General features: G+C 35.0%; 1 protein-coding gene across 1 annotated transcript in view; it reads right to left on the minus strand.

Moving 5' to 3' along the window:
- Positions 1–19088, minus strand: part of CSMD1 (CUB and Sushi multiple domains 1) — a 1240345-nt gene that overhangs the window by 483420 nt on the left and 737837 nt on the right. The gene's annotated exons all lie outside the window — the stretch shown is intronic.

Raw genomic sequence — 19088 nt, forward strand, 5'->3', positions numbered from 1 at the left:
TTTGGTATGTCTGAGCCTTTGGGTCCATGAGGTTAAATGGCTGTTATTTTAAGCAGGTACAGTCTGCAAAATATGATCTGTTCACTACTTGAAAGAGAAATTGATACCACTGTACACTCTGGCTTGAATGAACAAGTCCAACCCCTTCTCTAAAATAAAAAAAAAGTATTCTAAATCACACCTTTTATAACCATTTAAATCCTATTTGAATACCTCTTCTGAGGTGCCAAAGTTACAGTATCAGGCATTTTTTCCTACTGCCTGATTGTGTTTTCATTGAAAAGATTTTCCTAATGGCCAAGATGATTTCCCATTTAATAGCACAAAAAGAAGAATGGGTTAAAGTTAATAATAGCAAATATAAGCAGCACTTTCTGCCTTTCAAATTACTGCTTTTTAAGAATGTGCACAACCTTCTGCTATCTTCTCTTAAATATTTATTTAGGCTAAATGAATTTAATTCACTTTGGTTTTTTTTCTGAGTCGTGCCCTCAAGACTCTTTAGGAAATGGGGTATCCATCTTCTAATCTCTTCTAGCACCACTAGTTCAGTGAGGACCTCAGAGCTGAGCACTAGAAGTCCAGTCTCTTCAGTCTAGTGGAAAGCATCTGCAGAATTCCTTAACTTTGCACTATAGCTAAATTAAACCCAGCCATGAAGAGAATATATGCCTGGTATTCTTTGAATGGATAACAAAAGTTAAAGGAAATTTTGAATTTGCAAGGATTCTTTGTAAACATGCAAACCTATTACATTTTCTATTAAGCTCTTAAGTTTCTAATATATTTGAATCTGTGAAAAGAAAATACATTTTACCCCAAGCACAATTAGCTTACTGAACTGATTATGACAATTTAGCAGAAAGTATGTTTTGAGAAAGAATGACCCACTGAATAAAATTTCAACTGTTGGCTACAGGAGGACAACAATTGGATAAGTTAAAATACAACTAACTGAGACATGAGAAGAGCAGTCCCTTTGAGGTTTTACTGGAAGAGCATTATTTTCTAATTTACTTACAAATAAACAAACAGCAAAAGCAAAAACAAAAACTGTAGAAAAGGAGGAGAAAGTCACCTCCAGTCATAGAGATTTCTGTGTATATATATATATAATAGGCATATATTGCATTCAGATTTGGTGTTTATGAAAAATCAAATTTAAGTACTCCCACAAAATCAGTAAGCAAAATTTTAAAATTTTGAGTATTTTAAAATAATAATGGAGTAATCTACATCCATATCTGAAAAGAAGATGGTCTGAGACATTTGAGGTCTGCCACCACTCTGCCATTGAAATGGTTTTCCCAGAAAGCTTATTCTTTGTATTCTCTTTCCCATGACATTTAAAGTATCAAATATAACTGCAAAATAATCTATGTTCATTAAAGAGAAGTTAAGATAAAAACAAAAAGAATCTTACATATTTAAAACATCTGCGTATGTTTGGGACAGCAGGACCTAATATTGTTGAGGATGTTCAGAGAAGCAATGAGTTTAAGAAAAATATTCAAAAATAACAGTTCTGATAAATTTCAGTCAGAAGTTTGGTGTACAGACTGTGGTCTGAAGAACTGCAGAAAGACCTTCTATGACCCATTGACCAGATAATAAAATGGCAAACAAAATTCAGAGTAGAAAAAAGTAGTGATAAATGTTAGAAAGAATAGTCCTCTTTTCACATCTAAAATGATGGAGACTGAGCTGATCATCACTACTCAGAAATAAAGCCTAGAATTTAGGAAAGGCACGCTCTGTAGGGTTCAAAAAACGAAATGTGATGTTAGAAATTGTCGTAAAATTATTACATCACTGTATGAATTTGCAGTTCACCATATAACTTGACTATTGTGTACATTTCTGGTCCCTGCATGGACCAGAAAAGGCTCAAGAAGGCTAAAATAGAAAGGGGAAAAGAACTCAGGAAGGGTGATAGGCATAATAGGGATTCCCAAGGTACTGAATGCTCCCTGCCGAGGGATGACTGAGTATGCTAGGACTCTTCAGCTTTGGAAAGCAATGGCTTGTGGGGAAGGCGGTGGAGTTGTAAAAGAGGAGCAGGAGTGTGGTCAAGAGATTGCACAAGGCCTGAGTGTTCCCTGCCTTGTTTGCTCTAAGAGCTCAGGGCCAACAAGTGAAGCTAACAAGTCCTCAAACTAATAAAAGAAGGTGGTTCTTCATACAGCAAGTAAAAGACGTGTGAAACTCTTTGCCAAAAGACATCGACAAACGTGGATGCAAGAAGTTTATAAAGTTTCAAAGGATGACTCCACAAGCCCTTGGACGAGAGCCCTGTGGAAGGTAAACAGACAGACTACATCAGATTCAGGAGATTCCTGCAGCTAGAAATATCTGGTGATAGGAGATGTATTATCAGGGAAATATCACCATTTTTTCCCTGTTCTTACTTTTCTGCAGGCATCTACTTCAGGCCACTTATGGAGACAGGCATTGTCCTAGACAGATCCTTTGTCTGAATGTTTGTGGCTGTTCTTATGTTCTTATTTTGTCCTTGTGGATTGAAGAAATAGGCCAAAATTAATTCAGCAGATTAATTCTCCTCTTTGAGTTCACATTACTTTAGCAATGATCCTTTCCTTTAGACATTGCTATAGTCCTAATATATATACCTCTGTAGTATATGGAAGATGAACTTTTTTGAAAACTCATCCTGTATTTGCACAGCTGTGTAGCCTTGGCGAACACTGTCTTTCAGGGCAGGAGTCCAGGACCACCAATAGAACATGGATATTGCTCAGTTTGAAACCTCGGGCCTGGAGCTCTTGGGGATGGCCACCTGGGCACTCAAAGACACACTCTGTGCTGCCCACGGCAGTATTAGCCTCTCAGCACAGCTGAGTGCTTTTGCAAGGTAGCGGCTTGGATAGTCAGGCTATGGCCAGTTCCACATAGACTGGGAATCTGTGGTCTGCTTTCGTGTCCTTCCTGAAATATCAGGGGTATATGATCCTCAGCGTTGTTTTATATTACGATCAAAATGGTACAAATATCAAATTTTATATTAATTGTTAGATTACTTAGAACAGGAGTAGTGTAAGATTTTGTTTATCATTCAGTAAGATCACAGTTTTGTTCTAAAATAGTTCTAATACATTTTGAGGCATATGCACCTTACAGTAAAAGGTGCCAGATTCTAATTTCAGTTATACCTATGTAGATACGGGGGGGATACATCTTCTTTATACAATATTTATATACCCCAGACCCTGATTTGTTAAGAAAAATGACTGTTAATTAAAATCATTTATGATTTTATATAAATTTTCAATTTTTTGCTTTGAAAACAAACAAGTATATAGCATATTCTAAGCATTACAATACCTTTTTAGCTCAAAGAAGAATATTCATATATATTTGATCTTTTAATATAAATATACTGCAAAGAGTTGTTTAAATGAAATGTTCTTCCTTTACTCAGCTATGTAACTGTGTATAGAAGTACTGCAAAAAGAAGAGGAACTTATATTGTTTCTATATTCTGTTTCAGTGAGTCCACTACTAGAATGAGATTTAAAGAACTCAGTGAGTTTAAATCATTAGAAAGAAGATTTAGAGGAGCATTGCTCATGTTCAGGAGAGACTGTGGTGTATTATGACCTCGAAAATCTGTCATTCGATATATTTTCATTAAGTCTGAGCAAATAAACATAGTTGTCTTTTTCTTCTGCTTTGTCTTAGAGAAACATACATATATAAATGTTTATATATTTATATATTTCTAGTATGTATTCTTTTAGAAAGAATACAAAATATTAAACTCTGCTTAATATACAAACATCCATGTATCATAAATTGTTAAGACAGTTTTGAATATGTTATTTTTGAAAGTGAAAACAGTCATTGATAATATCAGCTTTATTTTCTGGAGCATAAGTCACTTCAGAATATCATGCTTTCTCTATATTCCTACTTCTCTGTGATTCAAAAGGAGGATGTTCTACATCTTTTTCTGCTTACATTAATTATACGCAGCAGCTCATTACAGCAGGGATGGTTTCCTACAATTCATATAGCAATGACTGTTCTAAAATTATTTTTATTTTCCCCAATTTTGTTTCCAAGGCCTATTCTTTGAAAACTGCCCTTCCAATCTCAGGTGCATTTCAAATTGCTCTACCAATTGCTCTATTGCTGAAGAGAATTAAATCTGAAGGTTTGATTTTTTACATTAGTTTTAAACAGTTTTCTTAACAATTATGCATGGATAAATAGAAGCTCTAAGCAGTTAGTCTTTCAAATATGCTATGTGCATTTATAGTTTTTACATACATATATTTCACTCGTGCAAATAGCTATATAAAGCACAAAGTAACTGAGAATCAGGCTTTGTGGATGTAAGCCGTTTTGAAAGCACTACCCTAACAATTTATAACTTTAAACCTAAATGGCTATATATAATTTTTTTGTAAATATTTGTTTTGTTTTACCTTTCCAAAAGTAATGTCAATATTTAAATATTAATATCTGATAATTCTCTTCCAGAGTCTGTTTACTTAATTGGTTGAAGTATTAAACTACATTTTGGAGCAAAGATGTTTCATCTGCATTCGTTGTCTAATGTGGAGAAGACAAAACAGACTTTTTTCATTGCACACCTCATCACCACATGCACCTTGAAAATGGTGACAACCTATATGAAATCTAGACAAAGTTTAGTGCTGCCAGAATTCTCAAGAAAATTCAATGTATTTACAATTAAAATTTTTGTCTGACACTGGAAGGTGCTTCTGAATGAATCAGTGATTAAAAACAAAAGTAACATGCAAGCTAACAAAAATATTTTTAACATCTGCAAGTTCTTCAAATATAATTTCAAGGGAAGAAATCCAGTTTTCTGTGATATTTATTAACAATTATGAAGTACTTCTTACTGTGGGTTATTGTGTTCTTGCATTCTCTGGAGCAATTAATCCTTATTTGAACTTACATTTGAAAATACACTGTGAGAGATCCTACAGAGTGCTGACAGCAGTGTATCCTCTCAAATTTAGAAGTTGTTTTGAATTTTCTCAGAGAACGTTGTTTGCTGGGACCATAATGAAAACCCTTCTAATGTGTTTGTCTTTACTTCCATCTGGTAAAATTTGTGCTAACTCAAATAAAATACTCAATAAAGATTAAAAAAAAATCAAACTAGAAATAAAAAAATCAATATAAAAACCTTTTCAAAGAAGATTATAATACACAATTACATATACTTCCTACACATTCAGAAATTTATACTCAAATGTGAAAATAACTGGAAAAGAAACTGCACAAATTATCCAAAGACATGTCTCTTTTTTAATAAAAGCTATCCCTGGATAAATCAAGCAATAGCCGCAAAGCAAATAAACTCAGAAGTGCTTTGAGTATGAATGACATTTGAAAACAAAAATTTCTGCAGAATATTGTCATTTCCAGTGAGTTCCCAGAGGAAATAACAGCAGCTTCCCACTAACTCCTGTCCCTTTTCAATGTCTATGTATAAAAGGAGTTTCTTAAGTCTGATGCTCTTTGCTGCTGACTTGGTGAACTCAGACACAAGTTTAACTAATTCGATGGAACAGCTAAACCAAATGTTATAATTAAAAAGCCAATGGAAAAAAAGTTGTCACTGAATAAGGGATTAATATTACTTTTTGTAAGTCAGTAAGGTTTGATAAAATACCACTAATATCATCTATTTGAAGTATAGTGTAAGCATCCAGGCATGGTACTGAAGCTTTAATCGCAGAAGCTTTTCCACATGGGCAGTAGGAAATGAAGCATAGATTTTGGCTAACATTTTTAATAATAATTTATTTCTAGGAATCCTTCTGCTCTGCTTTCTCTCCTTCCCCACTCCAAACCAACAAGCTAAAGCTCAAACACAAATGAAGCATCAAATTTGTAAGGAAAAATATGCTACTCTTGCAAAAACACTCTCCTGTACTGAAAACAGAGGGCTTACTCATAATAGCATTCAGAAATGACAGAATCAAATCTAAAGCTAGTTGATATTAAATTGAAATTATGCATCTGCAGAGATAAGTGAATATAATTTATATAAGATACAAAAAGGATATAGAGAGATTTCAAGGATATGATGGTGCTGTTAAGTTTGAACATGTTGTGCAACTTTAGGGAAAATCAGATCAAAATAGGATTTAGTCACAGATAGAGAGCTAATAACAAAAACTAGACACTTTAATCCGATAATATTGAAGATGGGTAAGATTCTGCCTGCAATCCTTATGTTCCTCATGCTGCTTATATAAACTTCATGTACCTGGTTACTTAAAATGACTCACTGGTAGGGTCCTAAAGACTATGAATGTCCCTGAACTATTTTATTGTTTTCTTATGCAAAGAGCTGGGGCTTTCTAAGAAACTATAATTTAAAAAAAATGTACTGAACTGAAAGAAAAGAAAAAATAGCTAGAAAATTCAATAGGATTTCATGAGGAAGTGCAAAAACGTCTTGAAGTAGCAAGATTAAGAGTGAGATAACAAAAATGGATTTTTGTAACTTTGAAAGGAAATGTTCTTTGCTGTTATTATTTCTGTTCTCAGGGTGACATTACTGTGTTAAAAAAAAAAAGGCAAAGCAAGTATCAATTTGAAATAGGCATTTAGGACAAAATTTGCAAAGCCAGTTTATCTTCTCACATATAGCTGATACATTGAAGGTTGGTTTCATTTTGTCTATAAAAATATCTGTAAGTACAGATGACAAGCAAATCAAATGCAGTCTTACAATCTTTTCATGCATCCATTTATGCACACAAATAGTTTGAAATCAGTGAAACCAAAAAGTAAGTTCAAGACAATTCTGGCCAGGACAAGGGCTTAAGAAGTTAAATCAAGTGTAGGGCAACATGCTGAAAAGCATCAGCTCAAATGCTGGATTTCAATAGCATTGCCTGGATTACAGACATACATCTTTTCAGGTATTATCATGAAAGGGACAAGAAGCTCACATGCTAATCTTGACCAGGTCTTGTATCACTATAGTGGTTAGAGGAACAGTGTCTGCTGGAGATAATCAAAGGCTATATCAACAGGGCTGTATTTGTTGTTTTCCTTGAAGAACCTGTTCATATGTTTTTGAGTATTATTATGAATTACTAGTAATTATACAGACAATAAGAGCATAGGAGACGTTCACCCTCCAGATGAAGCTTCTTCCACTGCAAACATTTTCTGATTTTAGAGAGAACTTCTTTTCATTTTTGGTTGAAGATGAATTTCAAATTGTCTGTATTACAATGCAAAAAGCTTATATTTGCTTGTCATGTCTGTTTTATAATATAAATAGCTTATATCTGCTTGTTCTATATTCTCAGGATGGCTATGAATTTCAAGAAAAGGTGTCTTTTCATAATTATTTTGAGTATTGCTTGGCTAATGATCTATGAGTTTCATATGCCAAATGTTGTACAAATGCAGGTTATCAGATAGTCTTTGCACCAAGAATTTGCAGTCCTATTCCCAAACAAGTGTAATTTTGGTTGTACTTTCATATGTGGGGAGGTGGCTGACATATGTAGCAAGAAAATTATGGAAAAATGGAAATGGAAGTGAAGATGGTATGAAGCACAATTAATTGTCCTTTTGTAGGGCATAACTGAGAAATAATTTAATCTAGAGAAGTTTTTGCAGAGATATGATACACTTTAAACATATTTAAGATAACCACAAAGAGGAAAGACACATTTCTCAGTTCCACTAGGGCTAAAAAAGTAATTTACAGGGCGACTTCAATTGCACAAGAAAAAAGCTTTTTAACAGTAAGAATGATGAAGCCCTAGAATAAATTATCCAAAGGAGCTGTGAAATCTTCATCACTAAAAGTTTTTGAGAGCATGCTAAACTAAAGTCTGATGAGAACAGTCCTTCTTTAACATAGGGTAAGCTTATCAAGACGTATTTAATCCTATTTTCTACTATTTCATAACAGTAACCTGTAACCTGAAGCCACTTGGATGAATGACAAAACCAGGCAGAAGCTAAGACCAAGGAGGTTTTTCCAAGCATATGAAATTGACTGATTACTGCATTTAACTGCATATATGAAAACAGGTATATGATGTGTAGTACATAAGGGATATCAAAGTCAGATAAGACACTAGAACCAGAATGCCCAGTTGACATAGTACTATGCTTGATGTAATCTTTTCTCATTTAGAGCTTATGCAGTTATAGCTCAGGAATATCTGTGTGGTAGTACTGTAAATATACAGATATATTTCCAGTCTAAAATTCAGGAATGTCAGCAGAAGGATACAGTTGTAAGTCAAGACACAGAAAGAGATAAAGCTCCATTTTTTGTGCAAGTGGTTGCTGGAAAAGCAGATATGATTCCAGAAGAAAGCCAACTCCTGCTCTTTGTTCCTACTATGCTCCTTGCAACAGTCCTTGCGTACATCTTTGATGACATACTGCTTTTTTCCCAGTTACCCATATACTTGATTATATTGCCAGGTTTTCCTGCTATGTGAAATCACCTGCAAAGCCTTAAATACTGGCTACCATTCAAAGCTAAAATATTCTGACATCATCCGCTGGTACTTCCTCAAGCTGCTTCTGCTGCTGCTCTGCTGAGTTCAGCTCTTGGCTGCCTTTCGCTGCATATTTTTCCCAAGTACAGATAGTTGAAGGTGAAAGGGAACAGCATATTTCCCAGAGCCTGGTGATTACAGGCAGGGAGGCAGGAAAGCTATGCCCTTCTTGCCCAGCTCTGGGCCTGGTGACACTGTAAGAAATGCACTTAAACATTTCTGCACGTTCAGATTTTAAGCGAAAAAGATCTTAGCTGCATAAACAGAAATTGAGACTCACAAGCAACTGTATCAGGTAACATTTAAATACTCTGCCTTTTTTCCAGTATACCAGCCTTCCTCTTGCTGTAGTAGAAGAAATAGTATCTTCAACACTTTATATGTTGAGAGAGAGTGGAAGAGATATCTATTTCACACACTTATATCTAGTTCTACATATTTTACAGAGTTCAATAAGTAACAGGGAAGTATTTCCAATAACCTTCATAGGGTTACTTTCCTGAGAGAATTAGCAAATTTATCTCAATAAAATGCAGAACTCATCAAATTCCTTTTGCTTTAGTCTCATTGCTCTGACTTTCTTCAAGCTGGGTACTCTTGTTTTGAAAAAAAAATTATTTTCTCGGTTCAGATTGTAGAGTGCAATCAAGCGCTCTGTTTGCTTTGTCTGCCCCTTGATTGTTCTGAGTTCTTCTCTTAAGAGTCATCTACAGCAGTACTACCACCTTTTGGCATTGAGGAAATGATCTACAATTCACAGGTTTCATGGCATTAGTGTTGTCTCTCGAGTTTGCTTATAGATCAAACATTTCTTTCTTATCACTCACGTCACGTGAGACCAGTAAAATAGATCATTAACTGCCTCCAGGGTTTTTTTCTGCCTCACTATGACCTGCCATACCATGAATTCCTTGGAAACTTTAGTATCTATGAGAATAAGAAAAAAATAGCTATCCTCAATCTTTCCATTCACTTTGACTCTTTTTTTTTTTTTTTTTTTTTTTTTTTTAACCAGAAACAGAAATAGTCTGACAAAACTAGTCTGACAAAAACATGCCTGGGTATTTTTCAAAGTATTTTCTTGACTCTTATTTCACTTTTCCTCATGCTGGTTTCTTCTATACATATATTCCAAGAAGTGTTTCACAAATACTTAGCATGTAACTATTCAACTTCCTGGTCAATGGGAATAAAATACTGGACCTAAGTAACAGACTTTGGAATTTAAAATTGCCAGTGTGCAATTGTCATAGCACTTCACAGATTTTGCCCTTTTCAAATGCTATAGCTTCGATCTTTCTTTTTGGTGGATATTTTTGTTTGTTTGTTAATTTTTGCCAGGATTTTCTACCTGACTGTAGTGTCACAAAAATCTCCAAACAGGTGTCTGTTGTTAACATCTGTTGAGCTTGTTCTGAGAAATCAAACATTATCCTGAATTCTGCATAGCAAGCCCTGGTCAAGCTATCTGTGGCAGAACAAGCTTTGAAATAATTCCTTTCTAGCTCTGTTTCCACAATGTCTTATTTCTCTTACCAGCATTATTACTATAACCACAATTAGTATCATTTCTCTTCCTTATCCTTCTACCAGCTGAAGACTCAGCTTTAGAGTCTTCAGAAAAGAAGCTTTTTCCCTCCTCACATAAGCATTCTTGACAAATCTCACTTAAATAAATTCTCAACAGGGAGAGCTTTATTGCTGGCCAAATGATGTCATGTCCCTGATCTCAAGCTCCAAGACTGCAATGAAATTACCTATATCTAAAGCTAAATTGTACACCTTTCACTCTACCAATCTGAAGAATGTTTTGAGCCAATATATTTCTTATATACATCAAAACAAACATGAAATTCTTTCCTCATGGAATCAGGAACTTTGGGAAGAATGAGCCTGTTGTTCTAATGCACCCATTACACTTCCATCTACCATCTCTATAATTATAAAATAGTGTTCAGCAATCATCTTGAAAACGGTTTCTTGCTTGAGTACTTGTGTCCATGAATTAAGTTTATGAAGGGAATTCTATGATAAATCCTCTGCTAAAACAAGGCTTGATAACATAGGAAGATCCTTGCAAACTTTGCTTCCTGACACTCAGCTATCCTCTCCTTGACTTTCTCGGAGGCATCACAATCTTCCGTACAATCTGAAGTTTGAGCTAAGTCACTTGAATAATCCAGCCCTCTGCTAGAAGAAGAATATGCTATTCCTGAAGAACAATGCTATTACCTGAAGAATATTCAGTTTAATATCCTGGGTTTTCTCTCATTAACGGCTTTCAAAATCTTCCCTAATAATCAGTATTACAACTCCAGAGAGAGTTTCACAGCAGGAGTAGATGTTTCTGCTACATGGTTACCTGTAAAAGCTGTAGGTTTTTGATCATGATCAGTTAGCCTCCTTGTTCCATCAATCCAGCTGCCTGCCACTATCTGACCTTCTGCCTGCTCCCTGTGCTGGAAATCTCTGCATGCGGTACGAGCAAACAAATGGCACGGCCCCAAGATGAATGGGTGTCATAGCAGATTCTAACAGAAATCTTTCTCTTTCTATGCGTACAAGTGACACAAAATCTGAAAATTCAAAATGAAGCACAGTCTTTTTTTTTCCATTAACCTTCTGCATGTCACTTAGCTGGCCACTTGCCCTGACAGACTGCCTTAGCTCTGTTGTGCTATCAATATGAGATATATCATAATAAAATAAGTTCAGCAGACATCAAGTCTGCAAGTATCCACAGTTCTGGAAAATAGTATCAACACAGTTTTTGCAGTAAATACTTATTATCACTGTGCACATTGTGTAGTATGTATGGATTGTCTCTGAAAAAGAAGTCATAAATGAAGTCTGATCAGTTCCTTGTTTGAATGGCACTTCCAGTCTTTCAAACACAGCTGTCAAAAGTTCCTATATTCAGCTAATCTCCTCAGCGCTCCAAGGGTTTTCTTCAATAACGTTTCTGTGGTACCACCCAGTGGGATAATCAGTGTTCTAACAGTCATCAGAAATTCCTATTCTGAAGTCAATATTCGACCACCTTGTCAGGTTTTTTAGAGATATGAAATCTGTAGTCTGGACTGAAAACATCTCTAAAACACAGCTCTTAAACTAATAATTTGAATATTTTCAATCATCCAGCTGAACTTGAATGGACTGAACTCTCACGTGGTATATGATGCAGAAGCTGTAGGTGTGGTAACTCTGACACCCTATTATTTGATGTTTCTTACCTCTTCTAATGCAAAACTGACCATGTGTGTTGTTCCAGGCCGCAGAAAATATAAAACAATCAGCCTAACTGGTTTTGTATTTACAACTATGTGTGTAGGTTATGCATGTTTCCTTGAAAACCCTAATTTAATTTGCCTACCTCCATCACTTGTGTAAATGCTCTTATTTTAAAATCTTAGCTCCATGTTCTGCTGTCCTCCTATACTGCTACTAGCTGATTTTAGAGTATTTGTAAGAACTATAGTTTCTTAGACATTTTCCAAAGCTGTATTTTTGCATGGGAAAATACTAGTTCATTGAAGGCATATCAGTTTCATTGCATCATCACAGCATGGAAAACAATTCCCTTAGAAGACGGGTAGCCCTGGCACAGTGCTGCCTTGGAATAAGGACTGTGCAAGACCTGGCTGTTGACTGAGCATGACATGATTCTTGACAATCAGCATCAACTGGGGGAATGTTACTTGTTTTGGAACTTAAAATATTTTGATATTTTCAATGTGTAACTTTAATTACTTTTTTTTTTGCAGGTAATAGGAGGAAAAAATGTTATGTATAAAAATGTGTACCAAAATGATACCTTTCTTTTTAACCATAAATGCAGTATTTTGAATAGTTCTAGTGAGGATACATGATGACAAAAAAAGTGGACTAATGAACACATGCTACCACAGCAGCATCTGCTTAAGTTCACATTATGAAGCAGCTACGCTTCAGCCTTTTTAGCAACACAGAAACTTTACTAGAAACTCAAAAAGCCTGTAGTATCTGCAGCACCCTGCATGGAAATAATACAAGTTTCCACCTTTAATAAGCCACCTTTAATAATCTTGTTTGTTCTGAAAGTGCCCCCAAATCATGAGTTCATAATATGCTCATATAAGATGACTTAGTAGTATGACATTTTAATAAAATGTCCTTGCATTAAGAAAAATCTGTGTGCAGTCTGAGGCTTTATCAACCATCTCCTCCATGTTGGCTCTGAGAAAGTACATCTAAACTTTGGACTGAAAATCTTGAGACCATAGCTTTTTCCTAGGGATCAATCTTGATAACTTCTTTTGGATAAATATGTTTTCTCTGTCACTGTAAGTCAACTTTTGCACCTTGCTTTACATTTGAAGGAAAAAAAAAAAACCGTTGTAATACCAAAATGTACCAGAAGATAGCCAAGCTCTCTCAAGAACGTGCATGCCTTTATGAAATGGCATAAAGCTTTAAAAATATATCCAAAAATTTTTAATAGTGTTGAACACTGAAAAAAAGAAAAAGCTTCAAGACTATAAATGAGAGGAACTGAGATGGCTTTAGCTTAAGGATGTGCTCAGTAAATATGGCAAAATACTTTGATTAAAGACTTTAAAGAGATGTTACGGGAGCAGCTATTTTAACAAGCTTGTTCTTAAAAGCTATACATGCCACATTAACAAAGAAAGAGTCTGAATGGTTTCTCTGGCTCTATCCTTATCATGTGGTCTAGGCTAATATTAAGCTAATAAAGGATGTCTTATAATTTTAGTACAGGGACAAACAACAAGTTTAGTGCAGGACACACAAAAAAATCAAACAAAGCTGTTTTCAGAGAGGCTAAATATATATTCAATGTGAGAGAGAATGAGATATCAAATATTGATTTCATTCTTATACTTTTTATTAGATTAGATTCTCCTTTTTGATCAAATAACATAAATTGAGAAACAAGCAAGCACAACCCAGTGACTAATAATACCGGGTATTTTAAATTCTCAGATGCCAGTGTAAGATACATTAAGGGATTCAGATTTTGAGACAGACTGAAAACCAGTCTGGATGTTTAAGTTAATTTCCAAAAATGTAGTTATTTGAAATCAACAGTCACTTACGAAGCTTAGGGCAAATGAACCTTATTTTTAATAATAGAAGCAAGACCTATTCATTCCTACTTAATAAACAAACATTCTCCAAGAACTTATCTCACTGTAGACTTGTACAGATTCTACCCCAGAACTGCACCAAGCCTTCTTTAAATGTAAATCGATTATTGCATGTAAATCAATTACACACAACTAAAGTTCTGTGCAAATAGTTTAATACACACTTACCAAACAAGTCAAAAGAAAGGACCCTCAAAATACCGCAATGCCTGTACTATAGAACGTGAGGAAATCTGCTATTGTAATGCCAAAGTAGGGAAAAAGCACACAGTGTGACAGACTTTAACAAGAGCAAGAAATAAAGGGAAGAAAAGAGTAAAGGCAAATTAACAAGCATAGTCTACCTACAGCAGTCATGGCAGACATACTGATACAGTTAAGAAAATAAAGTATGTATGCTCCTAAGACATGTATCATAGGGTTTAACATGACTTAACTAAATAAGCTCCTAAGTGCTCATGATTTATTTTAAAGAAACTAGCAGTAGGAAGAAAATAAATATGCAGAAATGTAGTTTTATCTGTAGGTTCAGTTTTAGCTATAAGCATGTTGAATTGTATTACTATTATCATGTCATCTCACCTTCATCAAAAAGTATCCACATAATATTAGTAAGGGTAAACAAAAGACAGTAATGTACTAACGTAAAGGACTGATGCAGAAAGCTGTCAAGTGCAATTTTTTATGGAAGAGCAGCCAAATGTATTAATTACAACTGGTAGATGATTAAAAACTGAATGCGCTACAAAAAGCAGCAAAGATGTTCTGTAAAATAATATATGGTAATTGAAATCAGATTTTTAAAGACATCTAGATGTCTAAAATCACGTGAGTGTTCACTGGAACTTTCAAATAACGCCAATCCACAATGAAGTAAATGTAGACACTGGTGAAAGTTACTTTGAAGGAGAGATTTAAAGAGCTCAACCTACTTAGCTTATCTATAAGATTGAGAGGCGACAGTGCTTCAAAGACGGGAATTACTGAGTAACAAAAGGCCTTTTACTTTGTTGAAGGAAAATATGCCCTCACTACTGGACACAAAAAGATTAAGCTAGACTAATACAATTGAGAAGTCAGGCACACATTTTTAACAGTGATGGTATTAACCACAGAAAAGAACAGTCAGGAGACATGGTGGATTATCTACTTGTTTGTGTTTTCATATCAAGATTGGATTGCTTTCCTGATAATACACTTCAACAAAACACAAGTTATTCTCTCAGTACAATTTAATGGGAGGTGATATGCAGTATCACTTGAGAGCTAGAAGAAAATTACCTCTTTTAGCTTTTTGACTTTATTAATTGCTTTTACGAATTTTCTTTTCTAAATTTACTCTGATATGAATGGCAATATTCATTGAAATGCCTGATTAAAAGTACCATGTCTGCATCTACTGAGGAAATACCATAAATTCTTCCACGTTATTTCAAACACCAATTCTAATAGTTTAAATAATGTGTAGGAAAGATAGATACATAGATACGTACTCATATGAAGACTCGCTGAATTATAAAAAATCTTTGAAAAGATCTACTTTACCTAGGAGTTTATTATACATTATTTCACTCATGGTTTTCCATTAGTACAGATTTATTACAGCAGCCTCTATTATATTCATTGTTTGACTTCAGGATTATCTATTTGCTAAATCCTGAATTATTCAAGGTAATCAAACAGAGCAGACAGATAACTTCTGGTGCATAATGATCAAAATGTCTAATACCTCTTTGAACCTTTCTGCTAACTTGCCAAAAACAGCATACTTAATTTGAAACACTCTGCCACAGAGATCAGAATTTTGCCATAGAAAGTGGAATATACCCATTAACCAGATTTTGCTTTGGAAAACTTTCTTTTTTATTTTATTCTCTTTCTAGGAATGTTGAAATAAATAGGTAATTTAAGCAGATTAGTTTTCAATAACATAGGAAAAAATATTATGATTTTTTTCTCTTCAGATAAAAACCTTTATATATATAAAATATTATATCTATATAAACACCCTTGTAGTGTTTTGTAAATACATGAAACTTAAGCAACTGTCCTATACTTGCTGTAAATGTGCAAAGCCATGGGACTCATTCCCAAATCTATTAAGTCATTCTGTTTCATATTGATAACCTTCGTTGCTAGGAAGTGGTACACCTGGAAATGAATTAACTAACACAAAACATTTTCCTTCATGTTATAGAGAGACTGTTAGCATTAGTTGACCTCTGTTGGTTTTTTAACGTATTTTTGAAGCACAAGCATAACCCAAATTACATACTTTGCAATTCCCACTGAAGCTATGGGAAGAAGCTTTGCATATCAGCATAGGCGAGGGCAGAGGGGTGAGATGAAAGAGGCCCACACGTGAGTGGAGGTAATGTTTTTTCATCTATGACAGTGTCATCACAGAACAAGGGAGACCAAGAACGGAGTCCAGCTACACCCACTGAGGGTGCTGACTTCCATGAGACCAGAATTTCACCTAAATAGGTTGCTGGCATGACGCAGGCATGGCAAAGCAGGCCTGCACTTGTTGCATGGTGATTTCTGCTGGTAGTGGCCAGCTTCGACAAGACCCTTTAAACCAGGCCTGCTCCTGACAGGATACTCTGAAAGTATCACAAAAATACCACAGGTCTACTAAGAAATTGAGGCATAACCTTTTTAGTACCAAAATCAACATCAAAAGATCAAGATACAAAACAAAATGGCAGGAGGAAAAAAAAACCCTTCACACTATTTCTGTTCATTTTTCAAACATCTTTTCACCTTCTAGTCTGCCCTGAGGGAAGTGAGACAATAAGGATGATTCAAGGAAAAGTCCAAAGACCCACCAGCCAAGTATACCTTTTATACTACATGGTTTTATTTATATATTCCTCTTGCCAAGCATTTAAAAACTATATTTAGTTAATGTATTCAAGCATATAATTCTAATATATTACTTTAATTATTCACTTCAATTCATATCAAATTACATCATATTTATTATCTTGTTATTCTGGCTACATTATTGCTGCAACATAGCCTTTCCCAATCAACCAAAGTTAATTTAAGCAAATAACCCAAAACATTTCATTTTCTTTCCTTTGCTTTTTGAACTGACAAACAGAATTATTAGAATTTATTTTATTAAAATATTGGAACTACCAATTAGATATAAAACTATGCATAGTGAATTTGCTTGTCCAGCCAATTTTGCTAACCATAAAAAAACTCTGAAAACCAAATTCTTCCTGCAGAAAGGAAAACGTCGCCTCACGCTCTGAACGGGGGACTGCCGCGGGGCACGGGACTCACCATGGGGTGGAGGGGAAGAGCAGCTGGGGACTGTGCCGGATTAGCCGGCACTTCACTTTTCAGCTTTCTTTCCCCCCCTCCCCCCCCCCCCCAGCAACTGAAGTAATGTCACAACTAGACAATCAAATGAAATAACAATGGGCTTGGCGTATATTATTGTTACTGAGTATTATCTGGGATTTATTATCTTGTGATAAATCTGATGAGCTCCAACAAATGGAACAATTTTAGCTCCACAGGCATACGGTGGCCAGCTCTAACCTAGAACTGAACTTAGAGTCTCAAAAGAGTAGGCAACAATAGGTACTATTTCATTTTCCATTCATTTGAGGATTACTACTTTTTGGAAACAAAGCTTAAGTCTCGAGATTAAATATCTTATTTCCAAAGGCAGCCCAAAATAGCACAGCAAATAATGGCACTTTAATCTTCTTCAGTCTGTCTTTCAACCATGTTAAACCTGCATATGTCTGGCTTTTATCAGTCTGTCACTTAAGTCCATTAAGTTTATAATTTGTTATTATATGCTTGTTCTTCCACAGAAGTGATTAAATTTCATATTACAAATACATTTTTCAAAGTACAAACATTTCCAAAGAAGCTTTAATACTAATGAAATAACAGTTCAGAGACATATATAAAGTAGGCATTCTTTTGTATTTGCCCAAGTGATGCAAACTGAGCAGGGCCAGAAGCAGCTGCTGTCTGAATGTGAACAGAAAGGTTGAATAACTCTTTTATAATATGCCTAGAGGAGGGACCATTACCTGCAATGACTTCCAGGACTGAGGAGTTCCAGTCCTCATCCTAATTCACAATGAAAACACAACAGACGTGCAAGATCAAAACAAATAGACTGGTATTAAAAATACTAAACATATAATACATTTGTAAAGTTGGGTATTCAGTATTTGGAAATTTTATTATATACTTACAAGGTGCAGCATTATGATGCAGTCTCTAAAGGCACAAGCTACAACCTTTTGAGGAACATCTTTTTGTAATTTTGTTGTGTAAATAACATTTATATCCTGAAATCTATTAAAAAAGTGTTTTTGCTACCAGGACCCTAGCATGTAATAACTCACCATCTGGAAAGGTGCAACAGGCTCCTTTCAATTAGTATCTAAGGTCTGCAAAGGACAATCAGAATTGTTGACTACCTTAGTTCCCCCAAAACAATGGAGGCTGCTATGGCTGTGCAGCCTGATCATACAGCTTTACCACACACACACAAATCAATTTAGGAATGAAAAAGCCAAACAAGCACAAAAAGGCAACACGGACTGATTTTAAAGGGAACATTATTTCTAAGAAGCAAAAGAAGAAAGTAGTCAAAGGAGCCTAAGAAAGAGGAGTCCTAGACGCCCTGAAAGACATCAGCCAAGATCCAGTGTTCATTACTGTGTCCCCAACTTTCCTCTGTTATTCCATTGGTTCCTAATTTTCTGGTGTATCAACAGAATAAGCCACATTGTTTTTGTTACCTCTGGTTATAGGTCTAAGACACAGAACTAAGATAAAGTAGCGCATTTAAACTCATAGTTGTCAACAGTGGTATTATATATCCTCAGTAAACTTCGTACAAATAAGCTATAAGTGCAAGAGATCACAAAATACATACCCACCTTGAACTGCCAACATAATATGGAATTGGACAGATATTTATTTTTAAATATAATCACCAGCATTGTTTTAAAGAAAAAAAAGGACTATGTATGTTAAATGTTTCTGTACGTATGTCATATAGTCACCAGAAATATATGGTTGTTGCAGTGTGTTTTGTATTTCTAAAATGATACAGGCCCTATAGTGTGTGGAAAAAAAGGAAGTTTTAAACTCATAAATGGCTTAATCACAGTAAGAAGCTGAATATGCTTTTGGTATGTGGGGTAAAATGTTGAAACAGCTGATATAAGTACAGAATTTAAAAGCACAGATGAAGTAAGAAACTGAGTGCATTTTTGACTTCCAGAGCTCTTCTGTTTTCAATGTAATAACTGCAATGTCTTCGATCTTGAATGATGACTTATGAAGTACAAAAATCAATAAAGATTCCATTTTAAAAACCCCTGCATTTTAATGAATATCTAAGTGAATG

This window comes from Dromaius novaehollandiae, chromosome 3 (genome assembly GCF_036370855.1).
Source record: "Dromaius novaehollandiae isolate bDroNov1 chromosome 3, bDroNov1.hap1, whole genome shotgun sequence".
NCBI lineage: Eukaryota > Metazoa > Chordata > Aves > Casuariiformes > Dromaiidae > Dromaius > Dromaius novaehollandiae.